The sequence below is a fragment of the Nannospalax galili genome, unplaced genomic scaffold (assembly GCF_000622305.1).
Source record: "Nannospalax galili isolate Female #2095 unplaced genomic scaffold, S.galili_v1.0 scaffold624, whole genome shotgun sequence".
NCBI lineage: Eukaryota > Metazoa > Chordata > Mammalia > Rodentia > Spalacidae > Nannospalax > Nannospalax galili.
In genome coordinates this window covers 1,166,074-1,174,245 of record NW_008351633.1, presented here as the reverse complement: position 1 = coordinate 1,174,245, position 8,172 = coordinate 1,166,074, and the positions used below count along the sequence as shown (strand labels likewise).

General features: G+C 42.0%; 1 protein-coding gene across 4 annotated transcripts in view; it reads left to right on the top strand.

Annotated features, from left to right (window-relative positions):
* Positions 1-430: 430 nt before the first annotated feature.
* The window catches only part of Fmo4 (flavin containing dimethylaniline monoxygenase 4), a 31,510-nt gene continuing 23,768 nt past the window's right edge, over positions 431-8,172 (top strand). For 2 of the 4 annotated variants that reach the window (XR_003846301.1, XM_029553754.1), the window contains exon 1: positions 431-635. The gene's annotated coding sequence lies outside the window, so the exon portion shown is untranslated. The remainder of the gene's footprint in view (positions 636-8,172) is intronic. The other 2 variants (XM_029553753.1, XM_008848521.3) reach the window with 1 other exon arrangement.

Below are 8,172 nucleotides of genomic sequence, written 5' to 3'. Positions count from 1 at the left end.
CCTAAATTGAGCAGATAGGTGCTGGGCTTTCCAGTCAGCACTTACCTGACCGCATTCTTCCTTTATGCCGCCTGCCTGCCCCTACAGGTGTGTGCATTTCTGACTTCTGAAAATGTTCAATGAGCCATGTTGGGAAATGTCCCTAAACAGCAAAATGAAGATGAGTTATTTTGACCATTTTTAATGTTCTAGAGACTTGCTAGGGTGTTTGTCACTAAGAAGGCTATGGGTTTGGCGCCCTCTGCAGGCGACAATGACAACAGCACTGCTTATTGGAGCCTGGGATAAGTTTTAGGGCTTGTGCTGTGACGTTCAGGAGGGAATATGAAAGGGGAGGAGTCCTGTCCTTCTTTCCAATCAGAAAACTGAGTTCTATCTCATCACTTAGCCCTCCCCCACGATCGCGGAAGTATGCCGCTCATATTAATACAACCTTCCTGTTGTCAACAGCATGACAGAAGAAAACAACAGGCTTTTGAGTTAAATTCAGAGTACGTTGATCGAAGTCAGCAACGTGCTTTCCTTTTAGAACAAGGCTTTGAGAGTCAAACTTGTTCCTTTAAAAAAAAATTAAAAATCACCTTTGGCTTCTCAGCTCTGAGTTTAAGTCCAAGTATCTTCTCTGTGCTTCCAAGGTAAGTGCCCTGGATATTTTCTGTCTTCAAAAGGAAATGTTTCCAGAAACTGCTCTTGCAGAGTGAATATTCTCCTTGGGGAGTGCGTTTCTGCAGAAGGACTGTGATTCTCTTCTGAAGCCTGGTGACTAGAGTTAAAGGAACAGTGGTAAGAGAGAGCCTGAAAGTAAAAGGAAGCTGAAACAGAACTTGGTTACCATGTGGAGAGAAACCATCCAAAAGGCTATGTCAGCAGCTGTCATGCTTCTTTCACTGAGTGATTCTAGTCCACCCCAATACACCTTAAGGATAAGAGAGGTGGGAAACCCAAATGCTTTATAGGTGGTATAATTGGAAATTCTATTTTAAAATAACAGCATAGTGGGGGCTGGAGAAATGGCTCAATGGTTAAGAGCACTGACTGCTCTTGCAGAGGACCCTAGTTCAATTTCCAGCAGCCACATGACAGCTAACAACCATCCATAACTCCAGTTCCAGGGGATTGGACGCCCTCCTCTGGCCTCTACAGGCATTGCATGACATGGGTACACATACATACATTCAGGCAAGACACTCATATACGAAAAAAATAAACAATAAAATTTTCAAAAATAACAGCATAGTGGAGTGCTAAGACGCATTAACTTATCATTAAGTTGTAATCTCAAAGAAATCATAGCTGATTCTGTGATCTGCTAATCACCTGTGTCTCTCCATGTCTCAGAAATGATTGTTGACTGGTCAGGGAGGAGGTGGGGTTTTGTTATCATACAAAGGTCCAAGTTTAGGAATTCAGGTCTCTTAGTTGACCAAGAGACAACACACATTTACCCAGCCCATCAAGACTCACAACTGTTTGTGTGGTTTGGTCTTGTTTGGTGCTGGGTTTTATTTGATTGTTTGTTAGGGTTGGTTTGGTTTGGTTTGGTTATGAGTTTGATTTTGATTTTTTTTCTTCTTTCTCTTCTTCCTTTTTTGTGTTTGTTTTTTACCAGTTACTAGGTTTCAGATCCAAACAATGCAAGTTGGAAAAAAGAGAAAATTACTTTAGCTCTATGCTTTTCAGAAATTTTGGTCAAGGTCAGAAATCTGGTTAGAGGCAGAAACAAGAATAGAATTCAGGTCTCTCAATTTCTACTTTGCCAGTAACCTATTCTTACTGGTGTAAAGCATATTTTCAAATAGCTACCCCCATCAGAAAATCATGGCACTAAAATAATACTGAAATGTACACATTCTCCTTTTGTTTCTGCTTCAGTAAGGTCTCTTACTGATGCCTATTAAGTTTTTATTTGATCTGGATAAACAGAAAAGCCCTAGGACAAATGACAGGAAGTCAGTATTGGATCATAGCAATAGAGAATCTGGCTCAGTCAACCAATTTCCAGACTTGAGACATTTTACAGACCCAAAACCCCTTGAATGAAGGGAAGGCCGGGTGCCCTTGAGGAAGGACTTTGTCACAGTACCAAAGAGTTATGCTGTTTGCCTCTCACCTATCCTTCCCCAGAGGGGCCTGTGGCCATTTACTAGAGTAACTGTGCATTGGGAAAAAGGAAATAATCAGACTTTCAGAGGCCTATTGGATGCTGGGTCTGAGTTGATACTGATTCTGGGAGACCCTAAAAAGCACTGTGGCCCTCCAGTTAAAGTAGGGGCTTATGGAGGTCAGGTAATAAATGGAGTTTTGGCGGAAGTCTGACTGACAGTGGGTCCAGTGAGTCCCCAAACTCATCCTGTGGTTATTTCCCCAGTACCAGAATGTATAATTGGGATAGATATACTTAGGAATTGGCAGAATCCCCACATTGGTTCCCTGGCCTGTGGAGTGAGGGCTATTATGGTTGGAAAGGCCAAATGGAAACCACTGGAATTGCCTCTGCCAGGGAAAATAGTGAACCAAAAACAGTATTGCATCCCTGGAGGGACTGCAGAAATTAGTGCTACCATCAAGGATTTGGAAGATGCAGGGGTGGTGATTCCCACCACATCTCCCTTTAACTCTCCTATGTGGCCTATGCAGAAGACAGATGGGTCATGGAGAATGACAGTTGACTATCAAAAACTTAATTAAGTGGTGACTCCAGTTCCAGCTGCTGTACCAGATGTGGTTTCCTTACTCGAGCAGATTAATACATCTCCCAGTACCTGGTATGCAGCCATTGATTTGGCAAATGCTTTCTTCTCAATACTGGTTCATAAGGACCACCAGAAGCAATTTGCTTTCAGCTGGCAAGACCCACAGTATACCTTTACTGTCCTGCCTCAAGGGTATATTAACTCTCCAGCATTGTGCCATAACTTGATTCAAAGGGATCTTGATTGCCTGACTCTTCCACAAAATATCACACTGGTCCACTATATTGATGATGTTATGCTGATTGGATCCAGTGAGCAGGAGGTAGCAGACAGTCTGGACCTGTTGGTAAAGCATATGTCCATGAGAGGATGGGAAATAAATCCAACCAAAACTCATGGGCCTTCTACCTAAGTGAAATTTTAGGAGTTCAGTGGTGTGGAGCATGCAGAGACATTCCTTCTAAGGTGAAGAATAAGTTGTTGCACTTGGCCCCTCCCTCCACCAAGAAAGAAGCACAACACTTAGTAGGCCTGTTTGGATTCTAGAGGCAGCACATTCCTCATCTGGGTGTGTTACTACAACCCATATATCAAGTGACTCAGAAGGCAGCTACCTTTGAGTGAGGCCTGGAACAGAAAGGGCCCTTCAACAGGTCCGGGCTGCTGTCCAAGCTGCTCTGCCCCTAGGGCCATATGATCCAGCAGACCCAATGGTGCTTGAGGTATCAGTGGCAGATAAAGATGCTGTTTGAAGTCTCTGGCAGGCCCCCATAGGGGAATCACAGTGGAAGCCATTGGGATTCTTGAGTAAGGCTTTGCCTTCATCTGCAGACAACTATTCTCCCTTTGAGAGAAAGTTGCTGCCCATCATGAGCTGGGTGTTATCTGACCCCCCCCAAGCCATAAGGTAGGATGTGCACAGCAACAATCCATTATCAAATGGAAGTGGTATATACATGATCGGGACCGAGCAGGCCCAGAGGGCACAAGCAAGCTACATGAAGAAGTTGCTCAAATGCCTATGGTTCCTACTCCTGTTACAATGCCCTCTTCTCTCAAGCATGCACCTATGGCTTCATGGGGTGTGCCCTACAATCAGTTGACTGAGGAAGAAAAGACTAAGGCTTGGTTTACAGATGGTTCTGCACACTATGCAGGCACCACTCAGAAGTGGGCAGCTGCAGCATTACAGCCAATTTCTGGAACAACTTTGAAGGACACTGGGTAAGGAAAGTCTTCACAGTGGGCAGAACTTCGGGCAGTGCACATGGTCGTGCATTTTGCTTGGAAGGAGAAATAGCTTGAAGTGCGATTATATACTATTCATGGGCTATAGCCATGGTTTGGCTGGATGGTCAGGGACTTGGAAGGATCATGGTTGGAAAATTGGTGAAAAAGACGTTTGGGGAAGAAGTATGTGGATAGATCTCTCCAAATGGGCAAAGGATGTGAACATAAATGCTCATCAAAAGGTGGCTTCAGCAGAAGATGAGTTCAATAATCAAGTAGATCAGATGACCCGCTCTGTGGAATGTCAGCCTCTTTCTTCAGCTTTCCCTGTCATTGCTCAGTGGGCCCATGAACAAAGTGGCCACGGTGGCAGAGATGGAAGTTATGCATGGGCTCAACAGCATGGACTCCCACTCATGAAAGCTGACCTGGCTACAGCTGCTGCTAAGTGCCAGATCTGCCAAGAGCAGAGACCAACACTGAGCCCCCAATACGGCACTGTTCCCCATGGCGACCAGGCTGCAATCTGGTGGCAGGTTGACTACATTGGACCACTTCCATCTTGGAGGGGACAGCATTTTGTCCTCAAAGGAATAGACACTTATTCTGGTTATGGATTTGCCTTTCCTGCATATAATGCTTCTGCCAAAACTACCATCCAGGGACTTAGAGAATGCCTTATCCACCACCATGGTATTCCGCACAGCATCGCTTCTGACCAGGGAACTCACTTCACAGCCAAAGAAGTGTTCCATGACATGGTCATGGAATCCACTGGTCTTACCATGTTCCTCACCATCCTGAAGCAGCTGGCTTGATAGAATGATGTAATGGTCTCTTAAAGACACAGTTACAGCAGCAATTAGGTGGCAATAGCCTGGAGGGCTGGGGAGGGTCCTCCAGAAGGCAGTGTATGCTTTGAATCAGCGTCCAATACAGTTTCTCCTATAGCCAGGATTCATGGGTCCAGGAATCAAGGTGTGGAAGTGAGAATGATTCCTCTATCACCCCTGGTGACCCACTAGGAAAATTTTTGCTTCCTGTACCCTCAACTTTGTACTCTGCTAGCTTAGAAGTTTTGGTTCCAAAGGAGGGAGTGTTTCTTCCAGGAGACACAATAAATATTTCATTGAACTGGAAGCTAAGACTTCTCCCTGGCCACTTTGGGCTTCTGATGCCCTCAAGTCAGCAGGCTAAGAAAGGAATAACAGTACTAGGAGGGGTGATTGACCCAGACTACCAGGGGGAAATTGAACTGGTTCTCCACAATGGAGGTAATAAATATTATATCTTCGAGGCAGGAGGTTCCTTAGGGCGACTTTTGATGTTACCGTGTCCTGTGATTAAGGTCAATGGGAAAGTGCAATAACCCAATCCAGACAGGAAAACAAATGGCCCAGACCCCTCAGGGATGAAAGTATGGGTCACTCCTCCAGGGAAAGAACCAAGACCTGCAGAGGTCCTTGCTGATGGTGGAGGAAATACAGAATGGGTAGTAGAGGAAGGTAGTTACAAATACCAACTTAGGCCATGTGACCAGTTGCAGAAATGTGGATTGTAATTGGCATGAGTATTTTTGTCCTATTCAGTTAAGAATAGGCTTGTGCATGTATACACATGTTAAGCAGATGTGTTATTTTTTTTGAATCTGTAATTGAGATGTGTTAAGTGGTTGTGTTGTGAACCTATGATCATATTGGATTATGAGATACTAAAGGACTAAGCATTCCTCAAAGACCTTATCACCTAATCTAAGATATATAATGCATTGATCATTGTATGATGGGATAGGCATATCATGTTAGGTGAAATTATGACCTCAACATTGCTTTCATTTGAAAATTAAGCATGACATAGAGAGATGCTATTGGGTGTCAAGTTGACAAGGGGTGGACTTGTGATGGCTAATCCTGGGTCTCAACTTGACTGGACCTGTTACTAACTGAAATGAGAGCTATCTTCTTAATTGGATCATCTGAAGCTGGAAGACACACACTAAATGTGGGTGTTACCTTCTGATGGCAGCCCATATAAAAGGCCATGGAAGAGGAGAACATTTTTTTGCTCTTTGCTGCTTGCCTCAGTGATAGGGTCACAGGACACCTCAGCCCAGCAGCATGCTGATCCTGGCCCCAGTGCCAAAGTCCACCTGCAGGCAGACTCTGCCTCTCACAGCAGTGCAGATTTTATCAATGGGGAATACTGATGCAGGGCTTTTCTCTTGCTGGTCCTTTGGGCACAATTCATACTTGCCCTGCTGTTTCCCCAAGGCAAATACCACTATGCTAAGTGGTACATGAGTACAGAAATCACAGCAGATACATTGTATGTATATATATTGTGTTTTCAAAGTCAAATTTAAATTCATCAGATAGAATTTATGAAACAAATACTTTGATGTCTCAAAAATATGTTGCGTTTTCTGCACTGGCCAATGGATTATAAGCAGCACTTAAGACCAAGTATGCTTGAAATGTCAAGAGCCTCAGCACGATGTGTAAGCCTGATTTACTGGAACTAAATGACAGTCCCTCTGATCAAGGTAAAACTCTGTTGAAGTTTATGACAGTTCCGGACATAAAATGAAGGAAACTTCTCAACTACATAAAAATAAAATATATTAGTGAACTCCTCCTCCCACTTAAACATTAAAGAAGAGAACTGAACAGCTACCTAGAGAAAATACTTATGTAATACACAAAATTCTTGTATGCTTACTACATAAAATACACTTATAAATTCATAATAAAAAGATAAATATCCCAGTTGAGCAAACTGACATAAGTGGGCAATTTATTTATTTATTTATTTTAATTAAAAGAAGCATTTCACTACAACAGCATTAACCTATTCAATAATAATTTTTCTGAGCTAGGGTACATCTCTCTCAAAATTGGCTGTACATTTCTAGGTTTACAGATGAATTATTACGCTTATATAATCTTTTACTCATTATAAACTCTATAAGACATAAAACTAAATGAGGTTCCAATGTTTAAAAAAGATCTGCACTTCATTGTCAAAGCACACAGTTTCATAGAGAAAAATTCATTCCAAGTCAAATGACATTGAGACGTTTTCACATGCATTTCTACTCTCTCTATATATGACTATCACTGGTCACAGTCACCCACCTTCTGAGCTCCTCAGCATCTGATTTTTTTTTATTTTAAACAATGCTGACATTCCCAATGAAATAGTGCCACCAAGTGATCTACCCACTAACAGAGTTAAGGGGGAAAACACAAACAAAAACCCAGATTCATACATAGTTTCAAATTTAGTGAGAGAGGAAATGCAACTAGAAAGTCTCACAAAAATACCAGCACCTTACTCAGGTATCAAGTATAAATTTTATATTTAAAGGGTATTGTTTACATTAATCTAAGATTTTTAACATTTAAGATTTGAAGGTACCTTCCCTGATTTCAACTTAAAATACTTTTCTTACTTTTTATTTGCTTATTCTATGTGCATGTGTATGGGTAAGAGTGTGGGTACGCATGTCATAATGCTCATGTTGAGGTCAAAGAACGAGTGGAAGTGGCTTGGTTCTCTCCTACAGTGTGGTTCTCAAGAATTAAACTCAGGTCCTCAAGTTTGGCACCAAGTACCTTTACCAGCTGAGCCACCTCGCCAGCCCCTGAACATGATTTTAAACTCGAAATCTGGCTTAGGTAAATAACCTTCAGGGGTGACAGGAATGTTGTATATCTTGATGTGATTAGTGTACCATCATGTATATTTAAAGATAGAAATATTTTAAGCAAAATTTCAAGCTTATACCTTGGTGTGTTATAAATTTACTATAAAATGGCATGAAATTGTCTAAACTTCGTTTCTGTGGAGTCCTTCAAATTTATAAGCTAATAAATACACTGCAGTCTTTTCAGAAGCTTTGCACTACTATTTAATGAACAAACAGAAATGAAAGTTAAAACACTGCTTCAAATCACACTGTTAAGAACTGTAAAAATTGGGGTTGGAGAGATGGCTCAGCAATTAAGAACACTGGCTGCTCTTGCAGAAAACTGGAGTTTGATTCCCAGTACCCACATGGCTGCTAGCAACCATTTGTAACTCCAGTTCCAAAGGAATATGATGTCCTCTTCTGACCTCCACGGGCATTACATGACATGGGTGTACTAACACACATGCAAGCACATCACTCAATACACATAAAATAAAAATAATAAAATATTTTAGAAAAAATAATTTTGAGCCCTCCTCCTGCTTCAACTATTTGTTT